This window comes from Schistocerca nitens, chromosome 1 (assembly GCF_023898315.1).
Source record: "Schistocerca nitens isolate TAMUIC-IGC-003100 chromosome 1, iqSchNite1.1, whole genome shotgun sequence".
Classification (NCBI taxonomy): Eukaryota; Metazoa; Arthropoda; class Insecta; order Orthoptera; family Acrididae; genus Schistocerca; species Schistocerca nitens.
In genome coordinates this window covers 587,731,069-587,752,357 of record NC_064614.1, presented here as the reverse complement: position 1 = coordinate 587,752,357, position 21,289 = coordinate 587,731,069, and the positions used below count along the sequence as shown (strand labels likewise).

General features: G+C 44.6%; 1 protein-coding gene and 2 non-coding genes across 8 annotated transcripts in view; 2 read left to right on the top strand and 1 right to left on the bottom strand.

Annotated features, from left to right (window-relative positions):
- LOC126255530 (ran-binding protein 3) overlaps positions 1-21,289 on the top strand; it is a 349,149-nt gene that overhangs the window by 315,125 nt on the left and 12,735 nt on the right. The gene's annotated exons all lie outside the window — the stretch shown is intronic.
- Trnaa-agc (transfer RNA alanine (anticodon AGC)) lies at positions 400-472 on the bottom strand. The gene has a single exon. It is a non-coding gene; the product is annotated as a tRNA-Ala (tRNA).
- Positions 604-676, top strand: Trnaa-agc (transfer RNA alanine (anticodon AGC)). The gene has a single exon. It is a non-coding gene; the product is annotated as a tRNA-Ala (tRNA).

Genomic DNA, 21,289 nt, shown 5'->3' with positions numbered 1-21,289 from the left:
TTTTTTTAAAAAAGTAATGGTATAGTTTGTATTCGTGATAATCACAAGTTCCATATGATTCCCTCGGATTGTTATTTATGTATAACATTTCCTCATAGAAACGCTCAAACACAGTAATTAGAATGAAAAATGATTGCTTAAAAATAACAATATCTACGGTAATTGTACTTGCAGTACACATTATGCGATACATGTAGACAATATCTTCCGAGAAGTAAAATGTGCTCGAATGGATGATGAATGTGAGATAGATTCGCCTGAATTAAGCTGAAAGAGCAGTGTTAATGACTGGTAGAGAAATCTTAAAGTATACCGTAGTCACAAAAAATGGTTCACTGTGATAATAGAGAAAAGTCACAGATAGAACGACGCATAAACTGACAAAATATAAAAAAGGCCTGGAGGCGCCGGGTATCGATCCCGGTACCTCTCACATGCTAAGCGAGCGCTCTACCATCTGAGCTACGCCCCCAGATATGGGCGGGTTCTGCTGAGGTAGTATGTCGTTCCTTGTAGCAGACTCGATTTCTCGTTGCGTCACTCGCGGCTGGGCGGTGAAAGTTGCTTAACCTTATCACCATTGTCGCGGCGGAATTTTACACTGGGGGCGTAGCTCAGATGGTAGAGCGCTCGCTTAGCATGTGAGAGGTACCGGGATCGATACCCGGCGCCTCCAGACTTTTTCCTACAAAAGTGTCAAGGTTTTTTCGACAAAAATGTCTGTTGGAATGAGGTAACAACCTTTACAATGGTCTGAAAACTAGTAATTTTTCGCTTTGAAACTATTGCTTGCTTCATTGGCATAAAAGGAGGAGATAGAATGTTGATAAGTGAGATTACTTTACGAGTAATTGATCATTAACTGTATTTTGAGGTGATGCCTGAGAACGATTCACTGTGGCTTGCAGAGTACGTTGATGACCGACTAGCTTCCAAGTTGGTGATACGCCACAGCAAAACGCGTCCAGCCGAGCGCTACACGGTTCTTGCTGCAAGTTGACCTATAATAATAAAAACTTTTAATTTCTCAAAATAAGTTATGGTCCTGTTGAATTATTGGGGAAAATGTAATTTTGATAATTATAAGAATGTAACTCAAAATGGAAATGGTTAATTGATTTTGTAATCTTTTTAATTTGATAGGTAATATGTTTCATCGTATTGTAACAAGTTCAGATGCAAATATATGATGTATTATTAATAAAAACTTGGTTAGATGTATTAAGCAGAAGTAGAAACATAAGACAGGCGGAACAAGGTCCGATCTGGCTTAAAAAAAAGTGTACTTTTCTATGACCTATACAGTGTGACACTATTAGTTGTACTGTCTTTTGCATATACTTCACAACGAGCTAGCGAACAGTCGCACCTTGATACGTCTTCAGATTTTTTTACTACGCCACATAGGATATAGTAAGATAAAGACTCGGTTTGCCTTCCGTATCCGACTCTACGTCCTCGTTTGCCCCACCGTCTGCACAGATAGAATCTGGTAGATGTACAAAGGCTTCTGCGTGTTCCAATTACTCACCATATACTGTTGGCTTTTCCTGTTTTTCAGTTCGCGTTCCCATTTCATTAGTTTTCTGAACATACACTGTCAGTCCTGCAGTTTCTGCTTCGCCTTACAGTCTTGCAAGCTTTTCTTCCATGTCACGATATCTTTGTGAGAAATCAGACAGATGTCATCAACAAAATCAACTACTTCAAGCCTGTTTTGCATTCACCATCGAATGCCTCTTCCCCTACCATCAACAAATCATTTCGTTACGTTTTTCAGCACCATCAGGATAAGACAGGTTAAAGAATACATCCCTGTCCCTCCCCAGCATTTATTTGGATAGTTCCAGTAGGTTTTCCATTGTGCAGCATCCTAATTTGATATCCCTCAAACAGTGGTTTCAAAAATGGTTCAAATGGCTCTGAGCACTATGGGACTTAACTTCAGAGGTCATCAGTCCCCTAGACGTAGAACTACTTAAACCTAACTAACCTAAGGACATCACACACATCCATGCTCGAGGCAGGATTCGAACCTGCGACCGTAGCGCTCGTGCGGATCCAGACTGTAGCGCCTAGAACCGCTCGGCCGCCCCGGCCGGCCAAACAGTGGTTTAATAACATTGATAATCATTTATTGTATTCCGTATTTTTCAAAGCCATGCCACCTAATTCTCCTAATAAGAGAGTCAAAAGCCTTTTTCTAAATAAATAAACGTAAGGTACAGTATGCTTCGCCATTCTGCGCCCTGCTCAAGTATTACGCGTCGAATGTAGATCAGATCGGCACAACTTCACTGTTATCTTTCCGTAGCCATGCCTCCACACTGTCCTTATTACGATTTAGCATTAACCTACAGAATACTTTACGTGGTTCAAATAAAAGGCTGATGCCTCGGTGTTTTTTTTTTTTTTAATGGTTGATAGTATCACGTGTGCTTGGCAACTTAAGAATCAATTCTTTTTTCCAGTCGTTTGGTTGTTTCTCTTCTGCACACAGCTTCTGAAACAATGGATGCAGTAGATTTGCGGTGGTGCCAGTGTTTGCTTTTAGCAGCTCAGATGCAGTATTATCCATTCGTGGAGCCTTGCTGTTACTTATGTGTTTGGGGGCTACTTTGATGTTTGCGTTTATTTTCTCACTGGCATTTAGCACATTCCACTGTCTCAAGCCGTTTTCAGGTTGCTCTCGGTTAAGGATCGGAAAAATATTGTGCTCATCTCCTAAGTTTGTTTTCTTCTATCGTCAACTATCGGCCCTCCTGACCTTCACAGGTCTGTTCTTGTTGAAAGCTTCTTTTTTTTGAAAAAGCCTTATCCTAGTGATGCCGTACACTTCTGTACCGTCGGTCCTCGCTGCGGATCTCTCTGTACTCAGAGCTTGTTCACCCATCCACTTTTTACTATTAGCCCTCAACCCTCACACTCCACTTTACTACAGTGTCAGTAGCTGCGTAGTCAGCTTGTGTTTGAATTTTCTGTTACCTTGTTTTACTCATATTTCGTTTTGCGTTAATCCCCTTTCCTTTTTTTTGTCATCAGTCTACTGACTGGTTTGATGCGGCCCGCCACGAATTCCTTTCCTGTGCTAACCTCTTCATCTCAGAGTAGCACTTGCAACCTACGTCCTCAATTATTTGCTTGACGTATTCCAATCTCTGTCTTCCTCTACAGTTTTTGCCCTCTACAGCTCCCTGTAGTACCATGGAAGTCATTCCCTCATGTCTTAGCAGATGTCCTATCATCCTGTCCCTTCTCCTTATCAGTGTTTTCCACATATTTCTTTCCTCTCCGATTCTGCATAGAACCTCCTCATTCCTTACCTTATCAATCCACCTAATTTTCAACATTCGTCTATAGCACCACATCTCAAATGCTTCGATTCTCTTCTGTTCCGGTTTTCCCACAGGCCATGTTTCACTACCATACAATGCTGTACTCCAGACGTACATCCTCAGAAATTTCTTCCTCAAATTAAGGCCGGTATTTGATATTAGTAGACTTCTCTTGGCCAGAAATGCCTTTTTTGCCATAGCGAGCCTGCTTTTGATGTCCTCCTTGCTCCGTCCGTCATTGGTTATTTTACTGCCTAGGTAGCAGAATTCCTTAACTTCATTGACTAAGTGACCATCAATCCTGATATTAAGTTTCTCGCTGTTCTCATTTCTACTACTTCTCATTACCTTCGTCTTTCTCCGATTTACTCTCAAACCATACTGTGTACTCATTAGACTGTTCATTCCGTTCAGCAGATCATGTAATTCTTCTTCACTTTCACTCAGGATAGCAATGTCATCAGCGAATCGTATCATTGATATCCTTTCACCTTGTATTTTAATTCCACTCCTGAACCTTTCTTTTATTTCCATCATTGCGTCCTCGATGTACAGATTGAAGAGTAGGGGCGAAAGGCTACAGCCTTGTCTTACACCCTTCTTAATACGAGCACTTCGTTCTTGATTGTCCACTCTTATTATTCCCTCTTGGTTGTTGTACATATTGTATACTACCCGTCTCTCCCTATAGCTTACCCCTACTTTTTTCAGAATCTCGAACAGCTTGTACCATTTTATATTGTCGAACGCATTTGCCAGGTCGACAAATCCTATGAAAGTGTCTTGATTTTTCTTTAGCCTTGCTTCCATTATTAGCCGTAACGTCAGAATTGCCTCTCTCGTCCCTTTACTTTTCCTAAAGCCAAACTGATCGTCACCTAGCGCGTTCTCAATTTTCTTTTCCATTCTTCTGTATATTATTCTTGTAAGCAGCTTCGATGCATGAGCTGTTAAGCTGATTGTGCGATAATTCTCGCACTTGTCAGCTCTTGCCGTCTTCGGAATTGTGTGGATGATGCTTTTCCGAAAGTCAGATGGTATGTCGCCAGACTCATATATTCTACACACCAACGTGAATAGTCGTTTTGTTGCCACTTCCCCCAATGATTTTAGAAATTCTGATGGAATGTTATCTATCCCTTCTGCCTTATTTGACCGTAAGTCCTCCAAAGCTCTTCTAAATTCCGATTCTAATACTGGATCCCCTATCTCTTCTAAATCGACTCCTGTTTCTTCTTCTATCACATCAGACAAATCTTCACCCTCATAGAGGCTTTCAATTGTATTCTTTCCACCTATCTGCTCTCTCCTCTGCATTTAACAGTGGAATTCCCGTTGCACTCTTAATGTTACCACCGTTGCTTTTAATGTCACCAAAGGTTGTTTTCTGTATGCTGAGTCTGTCCTTCCGACAATCATATCATATTCGATGTCTTTACATGTTTTCCTGCAGCCATTTCGTCTTAGCTTCCCTGCACTTCCTATTTATTTCATTCCTCTGCGACTTGTATTTCTGTATTCCTGATTTTCCCGGAACATGTTTGTACTTCCTCCTGTCGTCAATCAACTGAAGTATTTCTTCTGTTGTCCATGGTTTCTTCGCAGCTACCTTCTTTGTACATATGTTTTCCTTCCCAACTTCTGTGATGGCCCTTTTTAGAGATGTCCATTCCTCTTCAACTGTACTGCCTACTGCGCTATTCCTTCTTGCTGTATCTATAGCGTTAGAGAACTTCAAACGTATCTCGTCATTCCTTAGTACTTCCGTATCCCACTTCTTTGCGTATTGATTCTTCCTGACTAATGTCTTGAACTTCAGCCTACTCTTCATCACTACTATATTGTGATCTGAGTCTATATCTGCCCCTGGGTACGCCTTAACAGTCCAGTATCTGATTTCGGAATCTCTGTCTGACCATGATGTAATCTAATTGAAATCTTCCCGTATCTCCCGGCCTTTTCCAAGTATACCTCCTCCTCTTGTGATTCTTGAACAGGGTATTCGCTATTAGTAGCTGAAACTTGTTACAGAACTCAATTAGTCTTTCTCCTCTTTCATTCCTTGTCCCAAGCCCATATTCTCCTGTAACCTTTTCTTCTACTCCTTCCCCTACAACTGCATTCCAGTCGCCCATGACTATTAGATTTTCGTCCCCCTTTACATACTGCATTACCCTTTAAATATCCTCATACACTTTCTCTGTCTGTTGATCTTCAGCTTGCGACGTCGCCATGTATACCTGAACTATCGTTGTCGGTGTTGGTCTGCTGTCGATTCTGATTAGAACAACCCGGTCACTGAACTGTTCACAGTAACACACCCTCTGCCCTACCTTCCTATTCATAACGAATCCTACACCTGTTATACCATTTTCTGCTGCTGTTGATATTACCCGATACTCATCTGACCATAAATCCTTGTCTTCCTTCCACTTCACTGACCCCTACTATATCTAGATTGAGCCTTTGCATTTCCCTTTTCAGTTTTTCTAGTTTCCCTACCACGTTCAAGCTTCTGACATTCCACGCCCCGACTCGTAGAATGTTATCCTTTCGTTGATTATTCAATCTTTTTCTCAGGGTGACCTCCCCCTTGGCAGTCCCCTCCCGGAGATCCGAATGGGGGACTATTCCGGAATCTTTTGCCAATGGAGAGATCATCATGACACTTCTTCAGTTACAGGCCACATGTCCTGTGGATACACGTTACGTGTCTTTAATGCAGTGGTTTCTATTGCCTTCTGCATCCCCATGTCGTTTATCATTGCTGATTCTTCCGCCTTTAGGGGCAATTTCCCACCCCTAGGACATCCGCTCCTCCGCCCTCTTTGACAAGGCCGTTGGCAGAATGAGGCTGACTTCTTATGCCGGAAGTCTTCGGCCGCCAATGCTGATTATTTATCAAAATTTAGGCAGTGGCGGGGATCGAACCCGGGACCGAAGACGTTTTGATTATGAATCAAAGACGCTACCCCTTTCTATATTGATCAAATTCCATGTACTTCAGACAACCAATCTTTCTTCAAATAGTGTTTGGTCCCAAGTGCCTGTTGGCTCACGTTGCCGCAGCTGTCCCTACCCTAAGTACACAGGTATCATCATTATTTGCAAAATCTTCCCGTGCTTCTTGGAGTTCTTCAAAGCAGTTTCATAGTCCAATACGGAGTTATTTTTCTTTCGCCGTTAATCTTAAGTCTTTCCGCATCACATTTTTTGTTCCGTTGTTCGAGCTTTATATTTGTAGCCAGGATTTTTAGTCTAAAATTTGCGACAGTAAGGTGATTCTGACTGCGAACATTAGCTCCACGTTTATTTTGCACTTCCATCAGCGACCTTCCAAAGACTGGTGCGGAAGTTTGAAAACATATCCTCATTTTCATTCATGTATCCAATTCCATGGGCTCCCATTACATGCTCTTGGCCTTAATTGTTGTTTCCAACTCTTGCATATAGGTCTTCCGTGATAGTCACGATGCCTGTTTTGCTGTTTCTTGTAATACTGTTGTTTTGAAGGTGGTAAAATTCTTTTCTGGTCAATATCTGAAGAGCATATCAGTGGATAATACTGACATTACAAGTCTTAAGTTAAAGCGTGCTGTTAGTAGTCTTTCTGAAAGCGGCTTCCATTCCGTTTTTGCTGTTTTGGTTAGCAAAAATTCTATATATTTTCTCCAGATACTCCAGAGGTTAAAAAGGTGCATCCAAAATCTAACCGTGTCATCTCACCAAGAATGCATGCCCAGATAGCAAGGGCAGACTGTGTTTTTATGGCATCCACAGATCAAATAGTATGTCCATGTTATAACTTCTGAATTTGTTCGTATAATTTATAGATCGAGGAAAAATGACGGTGAAACGGTCCAGTTGACGCACGTTAATGTTTCCACGCGGAGAATTTGCGCAAACGCACGGAGTCACGCTGATGGAGCTGCAGCTGCTGCCCCTAATTGCTTCCTCCCCAGCAATCACGCGTCGCTGTAAATACCTCCGTACTAGAGCCGTCGCCATTCATGTGAAATACTACAACGATATGCGCCACCTCACTACTTCTCATCTCATCTCTAGTTGATATAGTCGATAAGTAGAAGCTTTCATTTCTGCTTAATTTTTTTTCCAGCTTGAATAACCGAGAATTCTTACAGGAAAATCCGAAGAAATTCTGGTCGTATGTAAAGTACACAAGCGGCAAGACGCAGTCAATACCTTCGCTGCGCAGGGAAGAGGAATGGAATATTCCAGAATTTGAAACACGAACAGCTGCTAGCATGAGTTTCTTAGAAGTAGATACCTTAGGGGTTGCGAAGCAACTCAAATCGCTTGATACGGGCAAGTCTTCAGGTCCAGATTGTATACCGATTAGGTTCCTTTTAGATTACGCTGATACAATAGCTCCCTACTTAGCAATTATATACAACCGCTCGCTCACCGGTAGATCTGTACCTATAGATTGGAAAATTGCGCAGGTCGCCCCCAGTCTTTAAGAAGGGTAGTAGGAGTAACCCATCGAACTACAGACCTATATCATTGACGTCGGTTTGCAGTAGGGTTTTGGAGCATATACTGTATTCAAACGTTATGGATCACCTCGAAGGGAACGATCTATTGATACGTAATCAGCATGGTTTCAGAAAACATCGTTCTTGTGCAACGCAGCTAGCTCTTTATTCGCACGAAGTAATGGCCACTATCGACAGGGGATCTCAGGCTGATTCCGTATTTCTGGATTTCCGGAAAGCTTTTGACACCGTTCCTCACGAGCGACTTCTAATCAAGCTGCGGGCCTATGGGGTATCGTCTCAGTTGTGCGACTGGATTCGTGATTTCCTGTCAGGAAGGTCGCAGTTCGTAGTAATAGACGGAAAATCATCGAGTAAAACTGAAGTGATATAGGTGTTCCCCAGGGAAGCGTCCTGGGACCTCTGCTGTTCCTGATCTATATAAATGACCTGGGTGACAATCTGAGCAGTTCTCTTAGGTTGTTCGCAGATGATGCTGTAATTTACCGTCTAGTAAGGTCAACCGAAGACCAGTATCAGTTGCAAAGCGATTTAGAAAAGATTTCTGTATGTTGTGGCAGGTGGCAGTTGACGCTAAATAACGAAAAGTGTGAGGTGATCCACATGAGTTCCAAAAGAAATCCGTTGGAATTCGATTACTTGATAAATAGTACAATTCTCAAGGCTGTCAATTCAACTAAGTACCTGGGTGTTAAAATTACGAATAACTTCAGTTGGAAAGACCACATAGACAGTATTGTGGGGAAGGCGAGCCAAAGGTTGCGTTTCATTGGCAGGACCCTTAGAAGATGCAACAAGTCCACTAATGAGACAGCTTACACTACTCGTTCGTCCTCTGTTAGAATATTGCCGCGCGGTGTGGGATCCTTACCAGGTGTTATTGACGGAGGACATCAGGGTAGCTCGTTTTGTATTATCACGTAATAGGGGAGAGAGTGTGGCAGATATGATACGCGGGTTGGGATGGAAGTCATTAAAGCAAAGACGTTTTTCGTCGCGGCGAGATCTATTTACGAAATTTCAGTCACCAACTTGCTCTTCCGAATGCGAAAATATTTTGTTGAGCCCAACCTACATAGGTAGGAATGATCATCAAAATAAAATAAGAGAAATCAGAGCTCGAACAGAAAGGTTTAGGTGTTCGTTTTTCCCGCGCGCTGTTCGGGAGTGGAATGGTAGAGAGATAGTATGATTGTGGTTCGATGAACCCTCTGCCAAGCACTTAAATGTGAATTGCAGAGTAGTCATGTAGATGTATATGTAGACAGTCTAGTGCTGCTCGAGTCGGGGACAGTGAATTTAACCCTGCTACTAGAAAGTATCACCTCAGAATCAGATCGGTGAGATAAGGATTGGTGACGGCATAGTGCTGCTGACCATTATGCTGGACCGCAACAAGACCCGTTAAAATCCAAGACTCCGTCCAGGGTGTTAATTGAGTTATGGCTTGTAGCACTGTAGGTGGTGATCCATATGACTGTCTCACTACGGCAGTATGCGACTGGTGTGAAATGGCGCGCCCCGTCGCATGCAGGAAATACTGCGCACTGAAGGAAACACAGCTGTCCACGGTAATGTAATTCAATCGTGACTCATTGACATTCTCAGACGCGAGTGTTCCTTACATTCATTGTACTAAGTGAATTATTTGTATACTTATATGTTTGAGATGATCACACAGTAAAAAACATACGTAGGACAAAGGACGCCAGAAAAAAAATTAGAAGGTAAAAAAATTAAAAGAAACTGCATTGGCCTTCCATTAAAGAATCCGTAACTCAAGTATTCAGTAAAGGCGTCGAAACATTTTTTTATTCCTGGTCCGTGCGCGAGATTGGTTGGTACCAATGTAGTCCAAAACGCCGCGCGCGAAAATACGATTTATCATGGTGTCATATCTCGTGTTCTGTTGATCACAGACGTAAGGGGACAAGTGTTTAGAATAGCCCTTAGCCTAGCGCCCCCAGGGGCTCAGCATTCATTTGCTGGGTACGGGCTTGGCGACCCCGGGGTTCCTGAGCTGGGGACTGGTAAGCGCCGCCTGTCCCCTGTCACCGTAACCTCTGGGCATACTTCAACGACCACCGTGCGGCGCGGCGGTGGAACGTTGTGTGTCTCAGGGAATGGGGATCTTGGCTTGACCGCCCGGATCGCGAGGATGGAATAAACCTCTATAAAAAACCCCTCAATCTCAAGGTGTGCTGCGCGCCGATGAGATGCATGGCTGTTGAGGTGGAACAGTCGATAGCGGGCAACCTCTGGGGAACCTGCCGCACCTCAGTTGTATAAGGCTTACCTAGGCACGCGGGGCTCTGTCTAGGTGGATTTCTAGTTCCCTAGCTGCTCGTGGGACCGAGATGGATCCTTCGAAACCCTCTTTTCTTCCTCCCAGCGGAAAGGGTGGGCCGCTGGAAGGTTCTAACACCCAGTCTCTTAAGAGGGCCCGTGCAGTCAGTCCCCCTGACTCCGGCGCTTCTTTGAAAAGTCCAGTCTTAGGTAACAGAATGCATTCTGGTAATCCGAATGTGTTTCTCATTGTGAAACGGAAGGAGGGTAGTTTCGAGAAGGTTTCGCCCTTCTATATTCAAAAGGGATTGGAGGGAATCTGTGGCTCCTTAAAATCGGTGAAGCGCTTACGTAATGGGACCTTGCTAGTGGAAACTTCCACTTCTCAGCAAGCAACTAACCTCCAATCTGCTAAATGCCTTGGAGAGTATGCCATAGACACTGAACTGCACAGCACCTTGAACTATAGCAAAGGTGTTGTGACATGCCGGGATCTAGCTGATATTCCCAAGGAAGAACTGCAACGTGAGTGGGCTCCGGAATGTATCGTTGATGTCCAACACATCATGAAGAGGGTTGATGGCACTCTTGTCAAATCCGACTCCTTTATTCTGACCTTCAGTAGCACAAAACTTCCTGAACATGTTAAAGCTGGCTTCCTTCGCCTTAGTGTGAGGCCTTATGTCCCGGCCCCAATGCGCTGTTTCAAATGCCAGCGTTTTGGGCATACCACCTTAGGCTGTAAAGGCGAAGCGACTTGTGGAAACTGTGGTCAGGCTGCTCATGAAGGAGTTGGTTGCTCGTCTCCGGCTAAATGTATTAATTGCTCCGGGAACCACCCTGTTTGGAGTAGGGACTGCCGCATATTTTTAGAGGAACGCAAGGTCCAGGAAATAAAAACAACCAAGCGTATCCCTTATGGTGAGGCCAAGAAGATTTATAAGTCGATGCAACCTCCCACATTTGCTACATCTTTTGCATCCCTGGTACAGAAGCCTACTCCAAAAGTCGATGCCTCAACGCAGACTGAGGTGGTGAGTGTTGGCACAAACACCTGTAGCTGTCAGTGCACTTTCAACGCAGCCAGTGTTCCAGAGCCAGTAGCCCCTCCTCGCACGGCAGACAAAGGTACAGTGGCGGACTTGGTCCAGCCCCTCGCGCCTCCAACAGCTGAGGTTGTCCCCAAGCCCAGTGCGCCAATTACCACTCCCACATCCGCTCCCCCAAAGTCCACCAAGCCACAGAAAGCTACTGTGCAGCAGCAACAGCGGGTCAAATCCCGTGGTAAACCATCTGACCATGCGGATGTTGTTTTACGCGAGGCTTCATCTGACTCCTCCCCAGAGTTGATGGAGTACGATGTATGTGTGGGGCAATCATCTCGTCCCACGCCTGCCCCTCCACCTGCTGCGGTCTCCCCACCCCGTCGGAGAGACAGGATGAAGGTGCTACCCCCAACATAAATGGCTCCCATACTCCAGTGGAACTTGCAAGGGTTCAGGACGCATGTGGAGGAACTTCGTCTACTTTCTCAGGGTAGACCACTGTGTCTCTGTCTCCAGGAGACGTATTTCCATCCATCATACTCCCCTGAGATACGAGGCTATACACTCCACAAAAAGGACGACCTGAGTGGAGAGAGAGCTAGAGGAGGCGTAGGTATTTTCGTCAGGATGGACTACCATTCCTCGCCTCTCTCACTCACGACGACTCTACAGGCCGTCGCTGTGTCCGTGCACGTGCGTCATCCATTGACTGTATGCTCACTTTACTTGCCCCCACATGATGCTCTTGATGAAGCGGCCCTTACCGACCTTCTTACACAGCTCCCCCAGCCATTCATTATTTGTGGTGATTTTAATGCCCACAATGTACTTTGGGGCTCTGCAATTACCTGCCCCAGGGGTAGAGCAATTGAGAGGCTTCTGCTGTCATCCTGTGCCTACTTGCTCAATGGAGGACAGAGTACTCATTTCTGCACAGCGACTGGGTCGTTCTCTGCCATAGATCTCTCGTTTTGCTCTCCAGCTCTTGCCGCTAGTGCTCACTGGGAAGTGGTCGCTGACTTGCACGGCAGTGATCATTTCCCAATCTGGATTCACCTGCCAGATGGCGTGGGCCCCGAAAGGAGACCACCACGATGGGTGCTCAGTGGAGCTGACTGGACACTTTATAGCCAGTTGGCCCAATTCGAACACTGTGCGAATGTTGAGGTGTGGGTGGATCATATTACCAAAACGGTCCACCACGCCGCTGCAGCATCCATTCCACAGTCCACAGGCCACCGGAAAAGGCCACCTGTGCCTTGGAGGAGTGACGAATGCCGCTCTGCAATCAGGACCAGGCGTGCGGCCCTGCGGCGGTTCAAGTGTCGGCCGACTGCTGAGAATCTTGCAGCCTTTCGGGTGGCGAGGGCGAGATGTCGCCGCATTATTCGTGAGAGCAAGAAGAGGTCGTGGTAAAAGTTCCTGAACACCATTAATCGTTCCACCAAAAGTTCCATTGTGTGGGAGACCATTAGGAGAATTTCTGGCAGAGGAGGGAGGTGCCCCATAGCTGCTGTAATGAATAACGGCACTCTCCACACTGATCCGCGAGACATTGCCCAGACTATGGCAGCATATTTTGCGACAGTTACTGCCACAACCAGTCAGGATCCAGGTTTCCAGCGCCATAGAGCGGTTGCTGAGAGGTGTAGTCTGAACTTCCAGCCCACCTCTCATGAAGTTTACAACTGCCCTTTTTCTATGTGGGAACTGGATTCTGCATTGTCTGGAGCTCGTGACACTTCCCCTGGTCACGACAGGATCCATTACAGTATGCTGTGGCACCTCACAATGCGCAACAAAGAAATCCTCCTCGCACTTTTTAATGCCATTTGGGCGACGGGTCACTTTCCTGACGCGTGGCGTGAGGCAGTTTTAATCCCTTTTTTAAAACCTGGGAAAGACCGCACGAGCCCAAGTAGCTACCGTAGTATTGCCCTCACTAGTTGCATAGGGAAGACCTTGGAGCGGATGGTCAACCGCCGCCTTGTCTGGATGTTAGAATCCCGGCAACTCCTTAGTCGCTTTCAGTGTGGGTTCAGGAGGTTTCGTTCCACCTTCGATAACCTTGCCCTCCTGGAGGCGGCTATACAACAAGCTTTCCTACGCCGTCATCACCTTATAGGTGTATTTTTCGACATCGAGAAGGCCTACGATACCACTTGGAGGCGTCTCATCCTGGAGCAGCTTCACGAATGGGGTTTTCGTGGTTGTCTTCCTCTTTTTATTCAGTCTTTCCTCTCGCCACGATCTTTTAGATACCGAATTGGTGACGTCCTGTCTGATCGCTTTGAGCAGGAGAATGGTGTCCCTCAGGGTAGCGTTTTAAGTGTGACTCTCTTTGCCATCGCTATTAATAGCATTACGTCCATAGTGAAAAGTCCTGTCCAGTGTTCTTTGTTTGTGGATGATTTCTCTTTGTTCTGCTCTTCTTCAAGCCTTGCAACGACAACTCGTCAGTTGCAACTTACGATTAGGCGTTTGGATGACTGGGCGCTGAAGAGTGGATTTAAGTTTTCCACCGAGAAGTCTGTATGTGTTCTTTTTAACCGTTCTCGTTCGATTTTCACCTTTCCTGAGTTGCGCTTGAGGGACACTATTCTGTCTTTTAAAGACACGGTGAGATTTCTGGGGCTCATTTTTGACTCGAGGCTCACGTGGTTACCTCATCTTAAAGACCTGAAACGGCGGTCGCTTCAGGCTTTAAGTATTTTAAAATGTCTTAGCCACAGTACATGGGGAGCTGACAGGACTTGTCTGCTCCAGTTTTACAGGGCGTTTGTGCGATCTCGGCTCGATTATGGGTGCACGGTGTATGGGTCCGCGAGGCCTTCTTATTTAACGATGTTGGACGTTGTGCACCATGAAGGGCTTCGGTTGGCCACTGGGGCATTCCGAACTAGCCCCATACCAAGCCTCTGTGCAGAGGCTGGTGAACCGCCACTTCATATGCGGCGACGGCTACTTACGGTCCGCCAGGCGTATAAAACTTTGTCCACACCATACACCCCTGCATACCATACCGTTGCTCAGCCTCCTCTGGCACGGTTATTTCATAACCGGCAACGTGCCACGCAGCCCTATGGGATTCGCGCACAGGATTGCCTCGCTGCAATGTCTATGGCTGGTCTTCGTGTTTTACGTCGCGGTTGGAGCAGATCTCCACCTTGGCTCCTCCGAAGACCCAAACTTATTTTAGATTTGACTCGTTTTAAGAAGGATGGCACGCCGGATTTTACATTCCAGTCACTGTTTTTTAACATTTTAGATGTGCATCACGGTTTCACTGTCGTTTATACCGATGGCTCCAAACAGGAGACTTCCCTTGGCTGTTCTGTGGTGTTCCCTGATCGTGTTACCCGGATTCGCCTCCCTGCTGAATATACCGTTTTCGCAGCGGAGCTCCACGCGATCCTGAAGGCACTGGAGCAGATGAATCGTGTTCGGGGCGATCGATTTCTTCTCTGCTCCGATTCTCTTAGTGCCTTACAATCACTGCAGAACCTATACCCGACTGAGGAGATGGTCCAGCTGATACATGGCCAACTGTACTTGCTCCAACAGCGGGGTAAAGAGGTGTCCTTCTGCTGGGTGCCTGGTCATGTCGGCATATGGGGCAATGAACAGGCTGATCGGGCTGCCAAGGAGGCCTGCAGAGAGCAGGATGTGGTCCAGTGTCCTATCCCCTTGCAGTCAGTCATCGCTGCACTCCACAGGAAGTGCATGGAGTTGTGGGAGGACGAATGGCTGGCGGTGACGGCCAATAAACTGCGGTCGGTAAAGTCAACCACTCGGCCGTGGCGTTCCTCCTGCCGGTTGCTCAGGCGGGAGGAGGTGGCCCTCACACGTCTGCGGATCGGGCACTGTCCTGTGACGCATGGCTATTTATTACGGCGGGAGGATCCTCCGTTTTGTGATGCCTGTGGTGTGCACATCTCTGTCCGGCACATTTTAACAGACTGCATTTTATACCGTGATGCAAGGGCAGCGGCACAAGTTGATGGGGATCTGCCCTGTGTTTTAGCCAACGATGAGACGTGTGTGTCTAGGGTTTTTAAGTTTTGTGATGTGTCTGGACTCTGGCCTAAACTTTTAGGCTGGAGGTTTTAGTGTATTGCAGAGTGGCTGACTCCTCCCTTTTTTTCCTTGCGGTCAGCCAGCCACTTCCATCTGCTACATTGTTTTAGCTCCCTCTCTCATTTTCTTCCTGTGTTGTCCATGTTTTACTGCTGACGCCCTGCTTCATCCCACGCTTCGGTGTGGGTGAGCACATATTTTCCAATGATTGTTCCCCGTGTTTTATGTTCCGTTTTATGTAAATGTTCTGAGCTTTTTTTTTTTTTCTTGACACCCGTCTCACTGGGATACTGAACGGGCGCTGAAGACCTTGCTGTCGTGCGCCCACCAAACCCCTCTACTACTACTACTACTACTACTACTACTACTACTACTACTTAGCCTAGCGACCGTTTGTATACCTCTAGGAAGGACGGCCATACTGTAGCTATCCTATGGTACAGGGTCAAAATTTAAACATTACACACTTCTTCCAGCCAAGGCAACTTGAGTAGATTGGTTGGTTCCTGTGAATTGGAAGTTGTCTAGTGTGGATGTTAGGTGGTTTGTAAAAGCACCGTTTGTTCAGGGGCGGTTCTCGAGAAAACCCCGAAAAACTATGATTTTTCAGTACGAAAATTACCAGTTCTGTGGATGGTACTTCATAATTTTTGTTCGTTCCAGATCGTCGAAATTTTTTACCATTTTTTTCTTAAGATGATGATCTCAGAGAACATCGAATCTTTTTTCGATACCATAATCCGTTAGCGAGAGCCAAAGGTTCAGTTACACCGTTTTATGCACATAATTTTCGATCTTATCTAATTTTAACTGACGTAGTGAACACATGGCAAGTGTTGGGGTCATTGAAAGGTTTCTGCGGTCATCAGCCGTTTTTCACCATTAAAACATTATGACGTTCTATCTGTGAATAATGAGCACTTCACGCTTACGCAGGCTGTCTCGAGTTGGAAATTGTGCTATGATAACATCTGGCAACGTAAGCACCTTACAAAAATTATTTTATTATACGAAATTTTTGTACTTGCAAATAAAACACTGCGTGTTTTGGTGTACTGTTTATATGTGTCAAAGTATGTAAATGTGTCGAAGTACATAAATAATCAAAACTTTAGTGATCTACAGAATTCGTTTTATATGATTGGCCGCGCGGTTTGAGGCATCGTGTCATGGACTGCGCGGCCCTTCCCGCTGGAGGTTCGTGTGTGTGTGTGTGTGTGTGTGTGTGTGTGTGTGTGTGTGTGTGTGTGTGTGTGTGTGTTCTTAGCATAAGTTAGTTTAAGTAATGTGTAAATCTAGGAACCGATTAAAAGACTCTGACCGAAAAGAGGGGAATCCTCATTCCGCCTTACTCACCATAAAAGTTTGGCCTGCGAACATAATCGCGCTTTTTGCACTGAAAGAGAGTAGCAGAGTGGCAGTTACTGTGGGAGCGAAAGAGAAAGGTAACAATGATGTTGGGAGAAACATTGAAAGAAAAAGAGAGATGAATAGAGATACTGACAGTGGGACAAAAGAGAGATCACACAGCGGAAATGGAAAGGAGATGAGTGGAGATCATATATAGGCTTGATGTGTCCTTCCCACGCCGGTGAACTTTACCACGAAATCATTTCCTCAGTTTCCTCCTTTTCCCATGCCTACGTGTTGCAGTTTCTCTGTCTAGAGGTCAAAACCGCGAGAAAATCATCCCCAAGTATATGCTTGTAGAGGAGACAATAGTTGTTGAACAGAAAGGCAGCAAACTTTAAGCGGGAAAGAAAGAGAGAGGGGTAATCTGAGAGAAAAGTATGGGACAAAGACAGTGGCAGTGGGACAGAGAGACAGTGAAAGTGGCGGAGAAGGAGATAAGAAAGTGCGATAGATTGGGGTGAAGGCAGAGACAGTGGGAGAGACAGACAAAAGAAAAGGAGACGGTGGAAGAGAGACGTTCATAGACAGTGGCAATGGCAGTGAGAGTGAGGTGTGAAGGCCTTCAGTTTTTTTTTTTAAACAAATGAGTGGTGTTTGACGAATTGCAATGTTCCGTTTTCTCTGCTTATTTCCACTCATCACGCCATTCGTACTTCACAGTAGTTTTCATTTGCCGCAGACGGTTAATCGACGTAAGAACTGAGATACTTCGTAATTTTCAGTTAGTTTATTAAGGCAAGCTTTAAATCTAGCATGTATGGAAGAGCTGATCTATAAAAAGAATATTTGTACCTATGAAACAGATTGAATCGTGCTGAAAGATGGTGCACGTTGATGCGATGTTCACACATCTTGCGGAGCTCGATTCGATTCCTATATTTACAGGGAAAAGGCATCCCATACGCTCGTCAGCCGAAAAGGGGTGTTTGTTAGATTTCTGCACTTATTTTGTCGCGAGCTTGACGATATTGTGCCTGTTAATGCATAACTTTAACGTCAAATTAAACAGTATAGTTGTAGTACGATAGTATCTCGCTGGTATCTAACACTGAATTGAAACATTCCACAGCTGTATGTTTTTACTTACAGGTTAAATGAAATTTTCGTAATTCCATTTAAATAACAATTTTTTGAGGTCTGAAAATGAATTTATCATACTCTTGCTTCATTAAAATATGTCGGGAAGGGGAAGGGAGAAAATGTTTTTCAAGTGCCAGTTATCGATCTAATTACGTCTCAGGAGCTAAGCAACAGTACTACCATGCATGCATGCATGCATGCATGCATGCATGTGAATGACGCACACGTGGTCCCCAGCCGGAGGAGGAGGCCACACATGTCTTCAAAGGTGAAAGTTGGCTATGCTGCTGTTCACTTTTCAGGGTGGATACATACAATGCATCTCGGGCGTAGCGCAGTTGGTAGAGAGGTCATTTAGCTTGTGAGAGGTATCGGGAGCAGTACATGACGCCTCCACAGATTTTCAGATTTTTAAAAATAATTTCCACTTCATAATTTTCATTTATCAGCTGTAGTTTCATCATCTTCACAGCCGTTAATATTACAGTTTTTCTGTGCCTTGATGGCGTATTAAAATTTCGAAAAGTAGTATTTAATGATCGAATGCATGACTGTAGCCATAAATTTATGATTTTAACTAATGATTAAAAATATCTAAAAGTTATTACAAGTTACATATTATAAGCTGTTGAATAGCCTCTAAGTAAAGGGAAAAAAATCATTCCCCTCATAATTGGTGGTTTTCATCGATCGACAAAATCCCTTATGCCAATACTTGATTTAGCTCTAATCTAATATACATGAAAATGAATGTTTGTTTGTTGGCTCATCTTCTGTGTGTTTCCGCACTATTCATCCGATGGCGGTGACACTTCGGTGAGTATTTGTGCGCGCACCTTTGAAGGTTTTTTGTAGAGATGATAACCTAACTACCTCCCGTAGGTGTGGGGGTGAAAACGGGTTGACACAGATAACTCAGGAATGTCTGGAGCAATTTCTGTCACTTTTTTTTTTTTTTGTATACATGATTCATTACTTGTATAAGTTGGGATGGGGATGAGGGTAAGGCGACGTGACATGTAAAAATATTCGACAATGACCGCTATTAGTATCAAATCCATAGTGTTTGAGTTCGCTAAACTTATTGATAAATCACACTTACGGTGACGTTTCACCGCTAATGTTGCGGAGAGAGGGCAAGGGTGTGAAAAGATGATGACATATCAGAATATCTCTGTAACGTCTGAAGTAACTTCTACAAAATTGACACGTGTAACACCTGCTACGTGGAAAAATTTACTGTAACAGATTATATGATAGCGGAACAAACACTGATAGCAGTTACTTCTGTAAAATATCTGGGAGTATGCGTGCGGAACGATTTGAAGTGGAATGATAATATAAAATTAATTGTTGGTAAGGCGGGTACCAGGTTGAGATTCATTGGGAGAGTGCTTAGAAAATGTAGTCCATCAACAAAGGAGGTGGCTTACAAAACACTCGTTCGACCTATACTTGAGTATTGCTCATCAGTGTGGGATCCGTACCAGATCGGGTTGACGGAGGAGGTAGAGAAGATCCAAAGAAGAGCGGCGCGTTTCGTCACAGGGTTATTTGGTAACCGTGATAGCGTTACGGAGATGTTTAATAAACTCAAGTGGCAGACTCTGCAAGAGAGGCGCTCTGCATCGCGGTGTAGCTTGCTCGCCAGGTTTCGAGAGGGTGCGTTTCTGGATGTGGTATCGAATATATTGCTTCCCCCTACTTATACCTCCCGAGGAGATCACGAATGTAAAATTAGAGAGATTAGAGCGCGCACGGAGGCTTTCAGACAGTCGTTCTTCCCGCGAACCATACGCGACTGGAACAGGAAAGGGAGGTAATGACAGTGGCGCGTAAAGTGCCCTCCGCCACACACCGTTGGGTGGCTTGCGGAGTATAAATGTAGATGTAGATGTAGATATTCATAAACCCCTGTGGCTGAAAGTTTAGGGTCAAAAGGTGTGACATAAAAGCAAAACTCAGGAACGCTTGGAAAGGTTTCAACCAAAATTTTAATATATAGACGGCTCATTACTGGTATTAAAATATTATAGAAGAAAGGTGCTCCATTAGATATATTTAACGATGAAACAGCAGGGCGAATTTCGCTAGTTATAGGGATGAAACACGTCTGCATTTATATTGCGTAACACGCATGTTTTGGCGAAGCCGCGAGCAAAACATTAGCACACTATAGAATAATCCCTGTTTGTTAACTTCGATTCTCTTTCAGTATTTTCGTTACATCATGACGTATGCATTTTATAGTAACCCACTCCCAGTAGTGTCCTCACTACGTTCATGATTGTCGAACACTGTCTTTTGCATTTGCAACGAAATTGTTCTTCGTTAGATGTAGTGAAGGTTCGACAAAGATGTTTTTATTTTACTCAGATTTATTCAAGGAGTAACTTCCGCTTAGACTTACTTTTCTAACACACTTACATCTACATGGCTACTCTGCATATCACAGTTAAGTGCCTGGCATAGGGTTCATCGAACCTACTTCACTGTAATTCTCTGTTATTCCACTCTTGAACATGCACGGAAAAAGCGTATGTGCGGTCTGCGATCTCATATTTTCCTTATTTTATTATGATTATCGTTTTTCCCTATGTAGGGCGCCGTCAACAAAACATTTTCGTATTGGGAAGAGAAAGTTGTTGATTGAAATTTCATGAGAAGATCCTGCCGCAACGAGAAGCGCCTTCGTTTCAGTGATGTCTACCCCAAATCCTGCATCATGCCCGTCACACTCTCTCCCCTATTTCTCGATAATAGAAAACGTGCTGCTCTTCTTTGAACTTCTTCGGTTTACTCCGTTAATCCTATCTGGTAAGGATCCCACACTGTGCAGCAGTACTCCAAAAGAGGACGGACAAGCGCAGTGGCAGGCATTCTCTATAGGAAATCTGTTGCATCTTCTAGGTGTTATGCCAATAAAACGCAATCTTTGGTTCGTCTTTCCCACAACGTTTCTTGTGTTCCTTCCAAATTAATTAGTAATTCCTAGGTATTTACCTGAATTCACGGCCCTTAGATTTGACTCATTTATCGTGTAACCGGAGGTTATATATGACGGTAGTATCTGTTCCCGAAAGAACAGTTACCGTGGATGACCATGCAGCTTTGCTAGAAATGAAATGGTGTCCATTTAATTATCATTTCATAACCGGAGGTTAATGGATTCCTTTTAGCACTCACGGGAATGACCTCACACCAACACTACCTTGTTGAATGCCAGAAATCATTTCTGTTTTACTCATTGACTTTCCGTCAGTTGCTACGAACTGTGAGTGTGTCTGACAGGAAATCTCGAATTCAGTCGCATAACTGAGAGAATATTCCATAAGCTCACATTTTGATTACAAGCCGCTTGTGTGATACAGTGTCAAAAGTTTCTGGAAACCTGGAATCACGGAATTAATTTGAAATCCCTTGTCCATAGCACTCAACACTTCGTGTGAGTAAAGAGGTAATTGTGTTTCACAAAAATGGTTCAAATGGCTCTGAGCACTATGGGACTCAACTGCTGTGGTCATAAGTCCCCTAG